We start from the raw sequence: 20,134 nt of genomic DNA, 5'->3' as shown, positions 1-20,134 counted from the left end.
CCAGTATGTATGCACATTTTTTCCAGTTTAACTGCATGGTCTAATCTTACAAAGAGGCCAGAGTATATGTCAGAACAAGATATGGGAACACCAACTACAGACCATCATTGGATAAGATAACAGCTTGACATTTAGAGGTGGTGAGAACAAATAATTCAGATTGAGTACTGGTGGCAAAAGATGTTGAAAAGAAGTGAGCAGTCAATTTCAAGTTCACACTCTGCTCCAAAAACTGCAGAATTTAGAACATTGAATTGAACATGGACATAGCTGGAAGATCTGTCTTCTGATCTGTTTTACAGATCAATCAAACTGCATTTTAAAGTTATTTTATCTAAGAGACTGCATGACTAGGAAAAGGTTCAAAATCTCACTGTTTTAACTGCCAAACAGCTTTTTTTATTGTTAATTGAAAAAGTAATTATTTACCGTTTTACTCTCATTGGCAATGATGCCCATTGACTTACTTGATTTCTTTCTTCACTGGAATTTGTGTACCTGGTGTACCAACAGCTAACAGTCATAGCAATTCTAAATTCTATTTTTCTAGGTTAGACAACAAATCTCTTTTACTATCCCTTTGTAAATAAAATTTATCACAGTTGCAAAATCTGGTAGCCCTCCTCCACATAAAGAGTGTCAGAATCACTTAGCTTAGGCAAGACGTCCAAGATCAGCAAGCCCAACTATTAACCCAGCACCCCCATGTTCACCAGTAGACCATAACCCGGGGCACCACATCCACACACCTTTTGAGGACTTCCGGGAGTGGGGATTCTACCACTTCCTTGGGAAGCCTGTTCCAAAGCCTGTTCCACCCACTCCATGAAGATATTTTTCTTAATATTTAATCTAAACCTCAGGGGTGCAACTTGAGACCATTTCCTCTTGTCCTGTGGCTTTTTACCCAGGATAAGAGATCAGCTATCATCTGGCTACACTCTCCTTTCAGGTGTTTGTAGAAGAGCAATAAGGTCTCGCCTGAGCCTCAGTTTTTCCAGGCTAAACAACCCCAGTTCTCTCAGCTGCTTCTTCTAAAACTTGTGCTCCAGACCCTTTACCAGATTTGCTTCCTTTCTTTGGACACTTTCTAATGTGAATTTTCTTCATCACATAGCATATTTCCCCATCTTTTTCTGGTAATACTTTACTGAATGGACTCCATGATGCCTCAGCTTTTCCCAGTATGGAAAATTATCTATCTAATCTATCTATCTATCTATCTATTTTGATGATGCTTGTTTCATCAAAAAAATTTTGTAGATGATTTTTCCATCTTGTGCCAAGTTCAGTATTGAAAATGTGAAAAACTATTGAAATGATAAATTGTCCTGGAAACTGAATCTTAAGCGTTCCAGATGTAAATCCTTTTCAGCCCAATCTGCCCTTTTTAACACATACTACTCATGTTTCCTGTCACCCACACGAGGTTTTCTGCACCAGTGCAATTACTCTTTCTTATTCAGTTATTTTCGGCTCTAGACTCAGCCTCTGCTCCTGTTACAAGAACTGAGCTTCTGGTCCAACTTAATGTGTCAGAGATTTGAATGTGATCTCTCACACCACAGTGAGATACAGACCTGGAAGATTACTGACTTCAGACTTCCCATTTTCTTATGGCTGAATAAATATCCTTCTAAGCAGAGTCAGTGTAAGAATTGTTTAAAACCAAGGGAGTGTCTGGAGCTGTGAAGTGCAGGAAGACTCCCAATAAATGAAGAGAACTCCTGAAAAGTTGGAGGAAAATGGGGCCTCTAACTGAGAATTCTCATTGCCCTAGTCAAACAGCTGTGTGTTATGTACAACAACACGAGTGAAGTCCTTATATCTCTCTACGGAGACATGCCTTAATCAGTCTATATGGCAGCTGCAATTTTGCAGCTTCTAGTGAGTCTTGCTCATAAGTTTGAGTCAGGTATAAACAAGTTGTCAATTTATTAACACATGCTGTATAATTTTCAATTTGTGGCATAGGCAGGTTTAGAAATACGGTAAAAAATTGAAGTTCTGAAAAATATTTTTAATGTTTGATTATGTTTGCTGGTTTGTCTCCAAATTTAATAGAGTAAATGCTAATGAAGTAGTAGAATATCCACTATTGGCAGCAAGAAAAGCTACTGATATCTGTTTTTCTCTGTTTAGTTTTCCTCTGTTTTAACATAAGCATTTTTCTAGCATGAATGGATACAGATTTTCCATTAAAAAGTGCTAGCAGTGGATGAGTAAATGTCTGCCAATGTTACAGCCAGTTCATGAAGAATCCAGCTCCATGGTCTCGCCAGCACAGCAATTAGGACCACATGTGCTAGAGAGGGAAGGGAAACCCATGCATAGTGATGACAGTCCCATAAGGCCTGATGGCTGTCTTTCCATTTCCAAATTTCAGAGGCTTTTAAAAACATATCTGCCTATTAGAAAGTTTTCGGATTTTGTTTTATAAACCCACAATACTCCTTTCTATGTTATTATTATTCATCTCTTCTTTAACTATTTTATTTATATCTTATTATGTCAGGAAAAGAGTCAGTTTTTAAATTATTTAATGCAGGAACTAATATTAGAAAAAGAACATAGAATAATGTTGAGCATGTATATAGCTTGTATCCACATAGATAGGAATATGAGTGTATGTGGGTGTATGTGAAAAAAATATACAAGAATATTAAACTATAAATACTTAGACTGTGGATGACTTCTGGGACTGGCATCAGTCTTTGGAAGCTTCTACACCTCCATCAAGGAATTTGCTTCATGCAGGATTTTGCCACTTGTTTAGCAGCCAGTATGAAATTAATTTGGGGTTATGCTCTCTTCTCAGCAAATCATGCTAAAGTAGTTGGATCTTAATAATGTATTTTGCAAGAGGGTTTTTAAGCCAGGATAGATATGGAACTCAAACTATACTGCTGCTATAAAGTTTATTAGTAATTTGAGCAATTAAATCTATAATGGTAAGTATATATATGTAGGTTGTGACCCTGATTAAAACATAAATCCAACAGCTAAATGTAATAAGTGATAGGAGCAATCAAGGGACAGAAGGATCAACATTCCAAAATAGGATTAAAGGTCACTGACATACAGACAGAGAGCTCACTGACCTTAACAGATGAAATATGTATTTTTCAAAGAACAGCTCAACCTTGCTCAGTGACAGCAGACACAGGAGGAAACAGGATTTCTGAGGGATGACACAGTGCCTGAGGTACCATGGAACAGACTGTGCACACTTGAGCCAGGATGGAGGCATAAACACAGGCAGCCAGTGCAGAGACCAGGAAGGCACCTAGTTCCATGATTTACAAGCTAAGAGGTATGTCCAGTCCTTCCTGCATTTACCAGGTCAGTTAACACCCAGTGGGCACATCTGTCACTGAAGGGCAGCCTGAAATTGGCAAGGCCACCAGGACACATCCCTCACATCAGCCACCAGCCTGGCCAGGTTGTTACACTGGGCATTTCACGACACCTCTAGGTAGCTAACTGGGCAAACTAAAGGCACAGGCTCACATCCCAGAGCATGGCTGGCCCTACAACATAAGACTCTGCATGATGCCTGGTGATTGTCACCTCCCTTCTGTCAGACCACTGCCAGCCGGGGTATCTCCGCTGCCAACCTCTATTCCCAGGGTATTCAGACTGTGGAGTCCCTGGTTCAGGAGAGGAAAAAGGCTGTGATTTGAGCACAGGTGACAGGTTGGGCTATTGCTCTTGTGGCTGGAGAATGGTCCTTGCCCTCTTTCTTTCTAGTTTTACTTACCTGATCAGTGTACTCACCACAGGGCACCTGTTGTCCTTCTAAACTTTGAGTGTGCTACAGAGCACCCTCAAAATTCAGTGCTACAGAGTGCAGGTCTTGCAACATGCCATATTCTGGATATTTGGCTCAGGGCACATGCTGTGCTCTTCAGATAAGTACTGGACTCACTACAGTTACTGAGGCACACTGCTGCAAAGAAATCAATATTTTCAATTATTTTCTTTAGTCAGTTCATTAAGCACTGTGCTTGAAAGTGATGCATTTTTTGCATGTGAAGACTCCCACTTTTTTCACATAATCAAAAATCATTACTTTAACTTTACATTGGTGATATTTATCAATATACCTCATTCATTGATTTGGTGCCCAGAGCTGATAAGAAATGCCTGCAGAATACTGAACTACAGAAGGACAATATTTTAGTTAAGATGGGTACTGTCAGAGAAAGCCCTGACATCTAGCGACTGAAGGCTGGTACGAACTGTAAATCCCCAAGGAGCTGAAACCACACTCATTTTTTTTAAAGTCGTGGCACTTTGCCAACAGGATACAGCTCTGTTACAGCATTGCAGTGAAGTGGTTAGGGTCAGAATTGCATTTAGGCACAGTCATTGTTGGATAACTGCCTGCCCAGCCTCATTCATTCACACACAGTACATATGTTTATAATGCATTTTGAGGCCTCTGTAACATGGACTTGAAACCAAAAAAGAGAACAATAAAGATTTAACCAACCAACATAGCTGGTTCATTTCCCAGACTCTGAACTCTATCCAGAAGACAGAGCCAGACATGGCTTGAAGAAAGCCCATAATACAGAGAATGAAAGACGAAGATGGAGAGAAAAGAAGCTTTCAGGGCATCAGTTAAGAAGAAAAATAGCCTTGCTTACATATGGGACTAAGGAGTCTACAGATGTGCACAGGACGAAACATCCTCAGCTTCAGGCATGCATTTCTCAGGAAATCACTTACTTCCAGTGCAGTCCCTGATATTGGTTTGTTAGATAGAAGAGCCCTGAACTTGCATTTCCTCTTCACATAATATTCTCCTGATATTTTAAGAAAATGGATTTATAATACTTTTGTACATGGATCCTAGCAATCAGGGTATATATGGCTGCAAAACTAAGAATCTTGTAAATGCAATTGAAAAAAATATCCTTTAGGGCACAGCTATGCTATGGAGTACAGGGCAGTGATGAACAGTACTGTGTCATACAAAGAGAGGAGGAAAGAGCTGTGGCTGTTCTGCCTAGAGGAAAAAGCTCAGGTGGGTCTTCTGAAAATTATGTTGAAGAATACTAAAGAAGATGGAGTCAAGATCTTCTCAGGGATTTCCAATGACAGGACAAGAGGCACTGGGAGCTATTTGAAATAGAGGAAATTCCATTTAAGTGTAGAAAATGCTTTTCCTTTTAAATGTGAAGTTGACTGAGCATAAGAAGAGGATTCCCAGAGAGGTTGTGTAGTCTCCATCATTGGAGATGTTTAGAACCCACTTGGATATATCCCTCTGCAAGATACTGTAGCTGACCCCAGATTGAATTAGATGTCTCCAGAGGTATTTTCCAGTCTAAAACTGCGGTTCTGCTGTCTGTAAACAAGTAGTGATATGTCACCCCTAGGACAAATCAGCCAGGCTGAGTTGGGGTGTGCTGTGCTCAGCAGATTTTTTCACTGCCAAGCAATTTAAATCTTCTGACACTCAAGCTGGTGCCTCTCTGTATGTTATATGCATTAAAGCATTTAGATCTATTACCTCTTTCTGTTAAGATCTTTATTGCTCCACAGCAGTGTCCTACAGATGGCCTTGGATACCTGCAAAATGCCTTCAGTTGGAGTTTTCTTCATACAGTTCTAACTGCTCTCAAGTTTTGCATGGCTTTCTAAAGGCCTGGAGGTCCTATGTGAGAGACCAAGAAACTGGACACTTGTGAACATTATGCCCAAATGTAGTATCATTGTCTGATCATTATATAAGTAAGTTTTGGTGACAGGTCTATAAACCACACATTTTACAATCTTTCTCCATTACAGAAACCTCACTATTTGCTGCAAAAATGTCAGCCAAATAGTATGAAGTGGTATCTTCCAATTAGAGCTAGATTTTTAAAAATAACCACTCTTGCTATTAATCAGTTTTATGTGTACTTCAGCAAATGTGGGCAAAAATAATCTACTGATCAGGGGAAAATTTAAAAAATAGAGACACTTTAATGCAAAAAAGTGGAAAGTATCCTTGTTTTGTTTTTTTTTTAAGTGACAGCTCTGATATACCTTGGATTTAGTTACAATGCATGAAGAATGTGGGGAGAAACCTCACCTCTATTGAAATTACAGAGAAATAGGCTGGAGTTTCATGCACAAACAGTAATTGGCAAGACTTAAAAGTCATAAATATTCATTTTGTTTGAAATTAATTATGAAACAAGAGTATGTGAAATGCTTGGTTTAAGAAACACTCTGAGAACTTTGAGAACATTCATTATACCTTTCTGGTAAAATTTTTGGTCCAGATTCTTGTCTCATAATAACCTTGAATAGGATGGGGCTTGCTAGGGCATTTGGTTTAGTCTTCTACTATGATGAATGACCGTTTTAGCATAATACCCTGCACGCACTTAACTGGGGATATCCTAAATATCTTACAATTTTATTAGTCTCAAGCAAAACCTGTTCAGTTACCTAGTTACTATTGGCATTTTAAGTGCCTTGTTTGTGTCACTTCTGAGCTAGTACATTGGTAGAACTGAAAAAGCAAAGTGACTGAAATAACACAACCTAGCATTAAATTAATAGGAAAGAGCTACCCTTTATAAATCAAAGCAATTATCCAGAAAGGTTGGATGCAGCTGTGCATAAACAGGAAAACTGCAGCTGCTCTCCTGTCCAGTCATCCAGTCTGTGAGCACACTGGCTGACATTAATGGATGAGAGTTTCTCTAAGTGCTTAGAATAAATCTGTGCCTGGCCCTCAGTACCACATTTAAGTACCTTATTGTTTTCGGGCCATCTCTATGGTATTAGCAAATAGTTTTTCTGTGACAAATAAAGTTTCTTTCTGCTCAAGGAACACTTTTAAACAGTATAAAGGTATTTCTTGTTTTGTGTTTTCAAGTTGATACCCACCAAGTTCCTGCCTCTTAGTTTTTGAAAACTCATAATATGTACCAGTTATTGATACCTATTCACCTGCTGAGTTATGTGCCTCTGTCTTGCTGATGACATTCAAGCCATAATTTGAAATGAAGATGGTGCTACAAACAGTCATCTTATCCATAGGTGCTGGTCTTGGTGAGAAAAATTGCTAGGATATATTTTTATAATGATATAACTTTGTTATTAAAGAAATCTCAAGCAATGACACCGTAAGGGGAAAAAAGGGTGCCTATTCGCAGATGGTTGATACGTTCAGCTGTCTGGTAGACTGAACATTTTTATGAACACATGGAACAAGTTGTGCCTGGAATAAACCCTTGATTATCATGGAATCACTGGAGGCTTGAAACATCTTTCTTTGCCTGAAGTGTATCTTTTGTGAGTTAGCACTGTGAAAGTCATCTTTACAGCTCTCATCAATCTTAAAACACTCTGGAGAGACATTTTAATCCCCATGTACAGATGGTGCAAATATATCACAGAGAACTGAAAGGACCTCCTGAAAACTAACCAGCAGATCAGCAGCAAAATTGTTATATGTGGATTCCTCCACGAAAATAACGTACATGTCCAGACATTTTATTTCCAAAAATATTGTTAGTTTGAAATAATTGCCAAGCATTTCCTTTGCTTACCTTCTTGCTCTGATCCTCATAGGCTGTATACAAGGTTACCCTTCTAGTCTTAGGCAGTCAGGAGTGATGCAAATGGACACATTCTTAAGCATTTCACTGATTCTGTGACTGTTTGGATTTCTATGTCTAGGAGACAGAAATGCAACCACAGTGATTGTGCATGCATTAGTCTATGCAATGCTTAATGAATTATGGTCAATTAGTTATTACTGGCTGGAGTTTACCACTCATTCCTAGATAACTATATAGTTATTTCAGAGTGGTGAAACTGCTTTTTTTTCTCTTGTACTATGTTCGTGCATCTAGCCAGCTATATATCAACAGTTCATGTTCAAACACAGGAGAAAGAAAATCATCATGGCAGACTTTGCTCAGCCTCACTGACAGCTTGTTTTCAAAGGAATGTCCTGATGGTAGATAAAGGTAGAAAGAATCTTCCTGGCTATACTACTTGTAAATATACATGGCTGTGGTAGCCCAAAGGAATCCAATACAGCTTAAACAATTGCATGTTGTGTTTTCTAGGCGGAAATTAAGTTTTTCTAGAGTTTGGACATAAAAATAAAACCGTCTGCAATCATTTTACAGGCTTCTATTCCCTTGAATATTCCCTTCTGCCTTTGTGGCAGAAGTAGCCTCTATTCTTTCTCTAGTGCTACTCCTCAGATTTACTTTTTCTGTACAAACAAATCTCTCAGTCAAATGATCCTTCAGATCAGCTAAATGTCCAAGGGAAGTGCTATTGTTCTGGTGAGACTGGTGATACTTCCACATTTTAATGTGAATGTATTAAAACAAGAAAATTCTACATCTCCAGCATTTCCCCAGAACTTTCGGGACAGAACAACTCCCTACTCCTCCCTGGGAAAGCAGCAGGGTAGTTCAGGACATCAGTATAGCAAAGGTTCAGAAATTCTACCAGTGCATCTGCATGATAATAGTACTGGTGAGGACAAGTACGGTTCTCTAGTATAACAAAATTAAAGATGAGGCCAGTCACTGGCAAGGTCACCAGTCAAACCATAATTTCAATGGAACATAATGACAAATAATGCTAGTTAATTATGAAGAAAAACTGTATCAGGTGTTTTAACAATATTTATGTATAAAAAATAAAAGGGAAGGAAAGGGATGTTATGTAGTCTCAGGCATGTGCATGTGAAAAATGTGATAACTGTTTTATTTTCTTTAATGTTATTGTCTAGGTTCTCATTTGTAATTTAATGAGGTGTGATGATTCATTTTAGAGCCCTTTCAGCAGATGAGGATCTGGTTTTAATACTGAACACAGTAGAAACTGCAAGAAAACAAACAATATTGATGTAGATCTTACTGCATAAGGACAAGATTTTGAATAATACAGGTCAAGATTTAAGTTCTGATTTTGATACCAAGGTTAAGTGTCTTAATTCTTAACTATCCTGGCTACACAGCAAGTCTTCTTGGTGTCTGCCACTTATGGTGCAAGTACATTGTACCTTAGGCAGTTTCTTTATCAATTGCTTTCATGTTTTCTTCAGCGATCATTATCTACTGTGTCCTCTGCATTTGGTGACTGCTCTCTTATTTAAATGTGCATCAAAACACATTTTTGTGACACTTTTCAGCCCTTGCCAAAAGGCAGCTGCATTTGTACAGAATTTGTGGTCTATTTTTGCCATATATCCCTTCATAGCCATTTTAAGGAACAGAGGAAGTTAATCCTTTTGTTTATCAATGAGGGACTCATCCAGCTAATAAATGTTTTCCACCCACTAGGGAGAGTGCTATGCTCATGTATCTCAGTTCGTTGTCTCTTTTTCACCTAGTGTCAGAATCTTACCCTTATTCTTTTTGAAACAATGCATTTCAAATTTTTTCACATTTAGATATTCAGCACTAATGAATAAATGTGTTATATTCATAGAATCACAGAATGTTCTGAGTTGGAAGGGACCCATAAGTATCACTAATTCCAACTCCTAAGTGAATAGCCTATAAGGGGAATTAACCTGGGACCTCGGTGTTATTAGCACCGTGTTTTAACCAATCGAGCTAAAGAAGGTTGGATAATGTTGAATAAAACCTTCAGTCTGGTGGTATCTCAAAGGAACCAACAGTGTTCCACAGAGAAATGACAGAGTTGGTTTATGGCTCTGAATAACAGGAGGAATATATTGAACAGTTCTCAAACCCAGGCAAGAAATTTAAAAAGGAAAACATTGTTCTGGCAAGATGCAAGTTACATATTCTGTGACTAACATAGTACAAATTAACTGAAGAATGTCGTCATCTGAGTAAATGATAATGTAGGGACTAGCACAAATAACAGAACTTGAAAACAGTACTACAAAAACCAGAGAGATTTCTGGAAAATTTGCATGCTTTTCCATATTCTACTCACACATGTCATCTAAAGAGTAACTTCAGAATACTGAAGGTGGCTAAGAAAAGTGACACATTGTAACACCATGGAGAAGTGTGTCCAAAATATCTGTTTTGCATAATTCAGCCCCAAACACACTTTTTAAATCATTCGTTGATGTCACAAAAGAAAGATCAGTGGAAAGTGCTCTGTTGACTTTGCTTGTATAGGAACGACTTCAAAATCAAGAAAAGTAACAAAAACTTTTAAATTAATATTAATATGCTCTCATAAGATTTCAAACTTTAAAATCTTCAGAAAATCTGCATTGCAAATGACTGGGAAGACTTAAACAAGACTGTTTATGACTACTCATGAGTTTAAAATAATGCTCCTGTTATGACATAGAAAATGCTCTCTGATCTCATAAGAAACACTGTTTGCAAATCTTCAGTTGTCACCGATGATTCAGGGAATCATATTTAGCAAACTGAACACAATAAGTAGTAGAACAATGACTTACTGATGATGTAATAAAATCTAGTGTTGCTGATGTACAGAAATTGCTGCAAGTCACCATGAGAAATAAATTACAGACCTCAGATGACATTCTAGTTCACAAACATATTAATTGTCTAAGGAAGACTGAAAAATGTTATCCTACTCCTCTAGGAAATCTGTTCCTGAAGGTTATCAGACAACTCAGCACATAGTGAATCCAGCTGGTCTTTGCTCCAGGACCAAATACATTATAAGATTTTAGTTTCTGTTTGCTTCTAATGCACAAAGAGAAAATGAAAATTGTTTGGTGTACTGTGCTCTGTTATGGTTCCTGGACCTTATGCCGACAATTTTTCTGATAGTGAAAAGATAGTGGTCTTAGGTCTGTACCACACATGTGCTGGAGGACTTTGTATTCATGCTGTATTTGGGGTGGTCTTGTTGAAATACTGTTGCATGCCTTTCACCAGGAGGAAAACTGTTTAATTTTGAGATTGCGCCCAAAAGAAAATGTGCATAAAATACAAGCACTTCAGCATAATAATTTCCTAATTTATGCACCTATAGATTGCTTCATCATATCCTCAACCTGTCCTAGAAAGTTAGTTTTAATTTAGAGTTGTTTATGGTAGCAAGTCCTTCCCAGCACTAAAATTTGTTTCAGTTGTCAATAATAATAAAATTGTTATTTATTAATAACAACTAGTAAACAATTAACAATTAATAATACCTGTAACAATAAAATAGTCCTCCTGCCTCAGTTATTCTGCCTTTATGTTCTAAATTTCCTCTTCTGTTGTACTTCTCTGTTACACTTGTAAGCTAGGCTTCTGCCATACTTTTTCTAAACAGAATATAGGTTCTTTACTTCATGAACCTTTTTAATGAATATTATTTTCTAAAAAATCAACTTACTACTTGTTGCTGAAAGTTGATTTAATACCAGGAAATCACTAAAAATTGTTAGTGTGTTCTGGATTGAGGTACAAAGAAAGAGGAAAAATTTTCATGAGTCATAAGAAAAAAAACTGTGTTTCCTACTTAATATGAGTACTATGGACTAGTTGAGTTGTGGAGTGAGAATTTTAATTATATATTAAATGAAAGATGTTTTCAGAATAACTAATTCCTGTGGAGACATCCAAAGGGAATGTACTCATACATATGAAGTTAAAACTCAGTATCATCCTGTCATGAAGTGATACTTCATAGATTTTGTGATTTTTTCTACATTTCTCACAAATTAATTGACATAATCCTTGAAATTAGATAGGTCTCTTCAGAGCTGAATGATTGTGTCTAATGGACAATTTTAAAAAGCTCTAAATTTACAACTTCAGGTGGATTTTTTTTTTCTAGTTCTTTCCTTGCACACTTGAAGTGTCTCCGTTTTCTTTCCTGCCCTTGCTTCCACATCTCCCTTTTTCTATCTGAGTTTTATGAAGATCATCTTTCTCAGCCTTACAGGCCAGCTGCTGTCTTTGCCTAAATTCCAGTATACGGGGATGGAAGTTTCTTGAGCTTGAGGAAGGCAATCCTTGAATATCTACCAACTCACCAGGACCCCTCTTTTCTTCAAAGAGGATTCTTCCCAGTAGGTATCTGAACAAGTCAAAGTTTTTCTCCTGAAGTTCAGGACCATGACCCTGCTTTTTGTCTTATTCCCTCCTCTCAGTATCCTGAACCCTGATGTTTCATGCTTGCTGAAGTGGAAGCTACCCCCAGTTCCCACATTCCCAAGATCTTTCTTTGCAAGTACAGTAGACCATGTACCCATATTGATTACCCATGTCATCAGTGCACTTCAGAAACCCCATGGATTCCTTCATATCACACCATAACCTTTGATTGTCTAACAATCCACCACTTCCTCACTTCATAGCTGACCATCCTTTTCTTCCCCTGTCACTCTTAATTTAGAGGTCTCCTCACCAAAGTGATAGCCCATGGCTTCACTTAGCCAGTTAGATCCCACCTCTTTGAATAAGAAAGTCAGTTATCCCTGATGGCTACTAAATCCCCTGAAGCTTAAAAGAAACTTCCACTAAGTATGTGGTTGTTGAAAGCTACATCCAAATGGATAACCAAACTATGTTCTATACTCTATAGCTTGAGAACATTTTGTTTTATTTCTCAGTGCAACACAGCAGACATTGAAGACATTTTGGATGTTTTGAATGGTACATTTTCCTTGCCTGAAATGTGGTCTCTTCAGCAACAAGATACTATGAAAATCTTGCTTCAGAAAAATTTCCACATACTAAATTTAAAGGGCAAAAATACAATGTTTTATTGTTAGCTTGTATTTATCGTAGCCCATGGAAAAGAGAGTGAAAGAAACCTCACAGTCACCACATCTTTCTCCACAAGAAGACTGACTATATCAAAAGTCCTCTTGGCAGGTGATTGTCTAATGCTGGTCTCTTAAGTTTCCAGTGTCAGAGAGTCCACAATGTCCTCAGACAGCCTGTTCCAGTCCTTACTCTGCTCATGGATAGTGTTTTGCCGCTTGGGACTGAGCTGCAGTGCCTACAATCTCAGCCTGCTAGAGACAGAACAGTTTGTTCTATTTATTACTTTTTACATTTTTAAAGAGTGTTATCACCCCCTCCAGCCACTCCTTCTCCAGTCTAAACATTCCAAATTCCTTTGGCATATTTTTTCCATAGATCATTCTTTCTAGACCTCTGATCATTCTTCCACTTTGTACTTTTTCCAAATACTCTATACATCCCTTTAATAAAGACCTTGAAAACAGAGCATTTGCTTCTGCTGTGGTCTTATCATATTGAGTAGACATACCTTCTAGATGAAACTTGTGTTTATACATGTCAGAATGATATTTTCCTCTTTCTCCAGCTATATGAAATTGTTGTTTCATGCAGAGTTTGTGATGTGTTAAAACCTTCTGAGCCTTTCATGAAGAATTGTCACCCAATCTGTTGACCAGAGTATTTACACAGACTATTCTGTATGCCTAAGTATGTTTGTTCACGTACATCCCAGCTTTTTGACTATGTTTCCATTCTGTAAGGATTGTGTGCTTCTCCTTTTAGTGTGATTGAGGGTCATCCAGACTTGCTGCCATCCATAAAAATAATAATTTTACTCTCAATCACACATTATTCTTTAGTCTTGCATTGATGTTACTGTAGTTTGCTAAGACCAAATTTCTTAACATTGCTTATGGGAATGTTATGTGAGAAACAGTCAAAACTGTAACTAAAATCAAGAGGTGTCTGGCATCTATTGACTCTCTTTTGACTACAAACTCTACTATTCCATCATATGAGGAAGCAAAGCTGGGAGAGTTTTATTCTCAACAAATCTATGTTGGCTGTTACTTACCTCTCTATTATCTTCCCAGTGATTACAAATAGTTTAGCTGATTATTGTTCCAGTACTTTTCCAGGAACTGAAGTTAAGATTATTCCTCTTCAAATCCCTGGCACTTTCTTTTTCCTCAACATAGGCTCTATATTTGCTAAAATTCAGCCTCTTGAATTTCACTATTCCCTAGTGTATGCTCAAAAGAAATTGTTAGCAGCTTGGAAATTATTTCAGTCAGTTTTTTAATCAGGTGAGTTCCAACAGGATCAGCTGATTTAACAGCATCCCAGCTGAATGGTTATTCATCAAAATTAGTGGGTTTCCCTAGTCTATCTGCAGTTCAGCCCTTTCTATTACTGATATTAATTGTGATAAACTTCTAACCACAGTTAATCTTTGCATAGAAACCACTTTCCTCATGGACTCACTTTCTTGTTGCCGTCATTTGTAAGATTTTTAGAGGTTTTTATCTCTTTTTCAAATGTTTCAGAAAAGATAAGAAAGCAATCCTATTACAAATAAATAGATCAAGACGTAACTCAGATGTCAAAATGGACCAAGAGCTGGTCAATGTTGTTTAGCTGAGGGGAAGCAGAAACAGCTGCCAGAGAAAGGAAACTAGTTTGAAAAACAGTTTCTTGCTACTAACCATTTCTAGTTAACAAGTAGGATTTGGTGCAACTGGGTTTCATTACTGATCAAAGTATTATTACTACTGTATGCAATTTGTGTCATTTAGCAAGTTTTCCAGTGATAAGTATTATACCAAGAATGCGAAAGTGTTAAATAAAAGAAAAGATAATTAGCAGGCTTACATTATGGTCTCATGGACTTCATGGAGAAGTGCTCATTATTTTTATATATAAAAAACCCGTTAAAAATAAAATGTCCAAAAGACAGAGGAATAACACAGGTTAAGCCAACTTTTTCAGGATCCATAAATCCTTGCATAAATCCTTCTGATGAGAAAATCTTTAAATCTTCAGCTTCTAGGAAAAGAAAAACTGTTGATTCTGGCACCAGCTGCTAACCATCTACCTATCATTTTTCATGAGTTACAAAAGATGAAGCCACTTAGATGCACATGTTAAAATTCCTCCTTTTGGAAATGTATAAAAACCTGTCAGCTTTGCTTAAAAAATTTTAGCATTACTAACCTATTGTTTACCTAAGAGAACCTAACTAGCCACATGAAAAACTTGAGGTATCTTTTGCAAATATTTTTCCTATTGCATCGCTGAAGTCTGATTTAGGAACTTGTTTTGGCTAAAGGCTTTTTGTCACAAGAACTGCACTTTTTGTCACTTCCTGCAGCATTAGAAGCTGGAAGCAGAGTGGCTGGAAAACTTCTTGGTAGAAAGGGACCTGGGAGTGCTGGTTGAGAGCACCTGTACATGAGTCAGCATGTGTCCAGGTGGCCAAGAAGGCTTATGGCATCCTGGGCTGTACCAGCAATAGTGTAGCCAGCAGAACCAGGGCAGGGATTGTCTCTCTGCACTCTGCACTGGTGAGGCTGCACCTGAAATCCTGTGTCCAGTTCTGAGCCTCTCAGTTCAGGAAGGACATTGAGGTACTGGAGCGAGTCCAGAGAAGGGCAATGGAGCTTGTGGAGAGTCTGGAGCACAAATCCCATGAGGGAGTTGGAGGAGTTTAGCCTGGAGGAAAGGAGTCTCAGTGATGACATTATCACTCCACAACTACATGGAAAGAATGTTTTCTCCCAGCCAGATGTCAACTGGCCTGAAGCTGTGACAGGGGAGGTTTAGGTTGGACATTAGGAAGATTTTACATTGGGTGATTAGAGTGATTAGATACATGAGAGAGCTATTAGGCATTGGAATGGACTGCCCAGGGGAGTGGTGGAGTCACTGTCTCTGGAGGTTTTTAAGGAAAGACTGGACATGACACTTAGTGCCATGGTCTAATTGACATGGTGGAGTTACAGGTTACAGGTTGGAATTGATGATCTCAGAAGTCTTTTCCAACCTAATTGATTTTGTGATTCTCTAAAGTTTACCTCTGTGAGAAGGCAGCAACCACTGGTTTGTATCTGGCATTAGTTAGACCTGGAGACACACTTAGGGCTCTTTGACCTGCCCCAGCTGAAAGCAACTGCATCAAATTGTGGAGTGGCAGAAGACCCAAGCTGGACATAGCATCAGGGAGTTACAGCCGTTCATTGTGCAGAGCACTCCTGATCCTTTCTCATCTGATTGTTTATTTCTTTCATGACAGTCCCTAGATGCTGCCCTTGCTCTGCATTCCCAAGCGTACCCTAGAGGTACTCCTCTGGGATCTAGGAGGTCTGAGGCTGAATTCCTTGAGACTCAGAGAGAAATCTGGTCTGTGACCTAGGACCAAGAATTTTTTTTTATTTGCTGAAATTAGCACTTTAAGCTCCTGCTTTCCCAGGCAGAGAAGTATGGCCTTATAGTCCTGTTCTTGTGCCTGATGTTCGGGTTTCTGAAATTCTTTTCTCAGAGAATTTTCTGTAAACAAGAGAAGTGTTTTTGTAAACTGTACCTATGTTATTCATTTCTTTTCTTTGGAGGGACTTCTTGATGTCCCTCTGGTGTGACCAATGTGGTTGAAGAAGTTTGCCTTTTTATCACAAACCAGATTGGTCTGTGTAAAACAGTATATAAGGGAGACAGATTCCAAAAATAAAATAATCATTTCAGCCTTTTGAAGCTCAGAATCTGTGTAGTTGTGGTGTAAAACAGCATCACAGCCTTACTCTTCAGTTTGAATCTCATGAATAACCAGCTTTGTGTGTCTTGACAGGATCTATAATCTCCAGTCACCTGCTGTCCTGGACAGTTCAGACCAGTGCCTTGAACTGCCAGTAAAAGTAGGGCCAGCTAAGATTTCTGCCAGTAAAAGTATTTCTTTTGTCAAATCATGTTCAGGAACACTGAGTTTCCAAGATTCAGGTTTCACAAGCAATTCTGCCATATGAAAGGGCTGGGAATTCCTGGGCTTCCAGTATCTCTCTCTTGGTCCTGGGGCCAGGGCTCTCAAGGCATCCAGGCACCTTCATCCATGAGGAACTGACTGTAGAAAGGAAATGTTCTTTCCAGAGAAATACTTCTAAAATTAAGTTTTCTTACTGTTTTATAAAGAAGAATTTAATACCAATAATATGGTTTCCTGAGAGAAGGACATTCTCTTGTAGTTTTGGTCAATAATAAGTGGAAATAAGCTGAGGGAGTAGCTAGGGAAAAAAGGGTATGGGAGGTCTGTCAGATTTTCTGGTACATTCCACATTCTAATAGGTTAATATTTATAATTTTACAAATGTAAACTACATATGTGAAATTTTCTGTGCCAGATGTCTTCCTTTGGCTGAATAGGTTTATAAAATATCAGACAAAATACTCTTTCAACTCTTGCTCAAAAATAGATAGAGAAAACACTGATTTACTGATCACTAATAAAAAAGTCAGGGCAACAAAAAGTTTTAAAAGCTCTAATTTTCATTAGAGAGATAATGAAGACAGATATTGGATGTTGTGGTGGTTTATCATGAATGTGAAAATTTTTCCCTAAGGAAGTACTAGGATGGATTGTGATTGACAGCTTGGCTGACGAAAGAGGGTGTTTTTACGTCTCTGGAAACACAGTCTTGAATCACAAGTCCCAAGTGACTCGTCCTTTCCTTTTCTGGCTGGCAGGGAGGTAACATCACCTCGTGAGTCGGGGTCGGGCTGGGTCCCCAGGGCCAGGCTGCCAGCCCTTGGGGAGGACCCTGCCTGTGGGACAGTGGGTGAGGCTGGCCATGTCCCCTCTGTCCCCTCCTGGGGACAGTTTGAGTTGCTTTAGATCTGACCAGGGAGGAGGAGGTTTTGTCCATCAGTGTTCCCGAGCATGTACTCTCAATATCTCTCTCTCTCTCTCTCTCTCTCTCTATCCCCTCCACCATCACCTGTGGCCTTGAAGTTCTGAGAGTCTGCTAGAGAGGGAAAGCAAAACAACTCTGGGCAAAGACTTTAACCCTTTTCCCTCCTCCATGGAAGACAGAGTGATTTGAAATGTAGAGAGACAGCATTGAGACAAAGTCAGTGAAAGAACTGAGAAAGACTATTTTGAAGATGGGATGGAGAAAGTGGACATTTCTGACTGGACTTCTCTAGATGTGAATTATGGGGAAATGGACTGTTTTTGTAATATCCTAATGCTGCTTGGGGGAATGCAAGTTCTAGCCAAAGGGTTGTGTATATTGATATACATGGGTTTTAATTGAGAATTTTGATAGAATATATCCCTGGCTCCTGGGAAAGAACAAGGAGGTCTCTATTTCTTTTGAGATAGAGGTGAATTTAGAGATGGAAGAGAATCCCTGTTTTGTACCAGAAAAGCATTCTTAAAACGATACCCCAAACAAGTGGAAGCCCATAAACAGCGTGGGAAACTGTTATATGGTGGGACTGCACAGAATCTGCAGAAATTCCAGGTGGTTACAGATCTGTGGCCTTGAAAGCCACCAGACCTTTCCTTGTGGCTTGTTCTCCATAACCCTAGAGAGGCTTCTCTCCCAAGGTGATGTAGGACTGTGTTTAAATGGTGGCAAATGACTGAAAATCATAGTTTTCTCTCTGTGGTGTATGGGAAAGTGTACAGTTTGGGGGGGGGGAGGAGATGTTTGAATGTCTCATTCTTTTTCTTTTTCTCTTTTTCTTTAGTGTATATTAATAAAATCTATCTGTTTTTTACTTTTAAGTTGTGCCTGTTTTGCCTTTTTCTCCCAAAGTCCTATCTCCCAGTTGATAAATGAAATTTGTCAAATGTGAAACCACAACATAAATAGTGCATTGGCTGGGAAACCAAATTGAAACCACAAGAGATTTTTATGCATGCTGCTTATACTTCTGCCATATTTGTACCCATCTATCCTGTGTTACTAAATAGAAAAGATCTAAATAAAATAACTTGGAGCAGAGATGTTCCCTAGGAGCTGAATGTCTTTAAAATCAGCTTTAAAATACTGTATGCAGTACGGTGCATAATGTGTGTATCCTGCATCATCAATATATCACAATTGTGGGAATCACATCATTTTCTGTAGATAATGAAATTATCTATTTCTGGCATGATTCACTGGACGCTGGGAAAATCTGCAAAAGACCCAGGGGCACCTGAAGGCAATCACTGGGGTCTGTGCTCCATTTTTGCAATTGACTGTGTTTTGAGAGCATTTGTTACAGCCAAATAGATGCACACAGCAGGTCAGTTCCCTCTCTGCTTCAGGCAAAAAACAGTTCCTGAAATTCGTAGCTGGAAGAGGGAAAGACAGGCAAAACAGGGTTGTTGTTTATGGAGTTACCAGGATCTGGCATAAGGGGCATTAGCCCAAAGCTAAGGTCAGCCCTGCAGAGCTGCCTGGGTCTCTGCACCAAGCTCCCCAGCACAGAGCTTTTTGAACATGGGGTAGTGGTTTCACAGTATTAAGTGTTTTCCCCACATGAAGTTTCCATGCAACCTGGAATATTCAGGAGCCCAACATCAGCAGCCAGGAGCTCCAGGGCTCAGTTCTGGTCTGTCAGAATTTATTTGCTCAGAATACGGATACAGGAGGCTCAACACAGAAGTTTCTGCCAGATTCAGCCTTAATCTGGTCTGGCCAGCATGTTCCACTACCATTATCCAGGATAACTCAATCTCATAACATATTGAATAACAGAGAAGTGACCACAGAGACATGAAAATTCCTTGCTTCGTGCTGCTACTTGAAGGACAGAGGTAGAGCAACAGCAGCTTAATTTATGATCATATGATCTAGCACTGGAAAGTACTTCTTGCGTCATTGGAAAGTACTTCTTGCATCATTAATTCAAGTCCCCTGCCACCTAAACCATTTCATCTAATCCTGTTCATAAATGTATCTTAAAATTGGTTAGATTTCTAGTCCATGCTACAGCCCCAGGAAAGTAATTAAAGAACAGGATTGCTTTGATTATCTGAATTATTATGGTTTCCAGACCAAATTCCTGGCTGGATTATGCATAATAGTTCTTGTGCCAACATTGTTCTTTAACTTAGATATCCCTTCCCTTTCCACATTATTTAATCTCTTGATGTATTCATAGTCAGTAATTAAAAAGACAAAACAAACAATTCTTTTATCTACAATTGTATTTCCCCAAAGATATATTATACAGATCCCAATTCAAAGGAAACCCAAGATAAACTGATATCTTGGCATCAGATTAAGAAAATATTCTTATTGGCAAGCTGGGACAAATAAGGGAAATATGTGTTGCCCTCATCCAAAGAGCAATATTTTAGTGCTCCTGAGCATTAGGAAGTGCTGCCAGAGAGGATCCTGCAGAAGGTCCTTGGAACTCTTTTCTTCATGGGGGGCAGAGGTGCATTCAGATCTATCAGCACATCAAAATGGGGCAGC

Source organism: Sylvia atricapilla, chromosome 3, assembly GCF_009819655.1.
Source record: "Sylvia atricapilla isolate bSylAtr1 chromosome 3, bSylAtr1.pri, whole genome shotgun sequence".
In the NCBI taxonomy this organism is placed as follows: Eukaryota; Metazoa; Chordata; class Aves; order Passeriformes; family Sylviidae; genus Sylvia; species Sylvia atricapilla.
The sequence above is the reverse complement of the archived record's forward strand: the minus strand, read 5'-3'. Positions refer to the sequence as shown.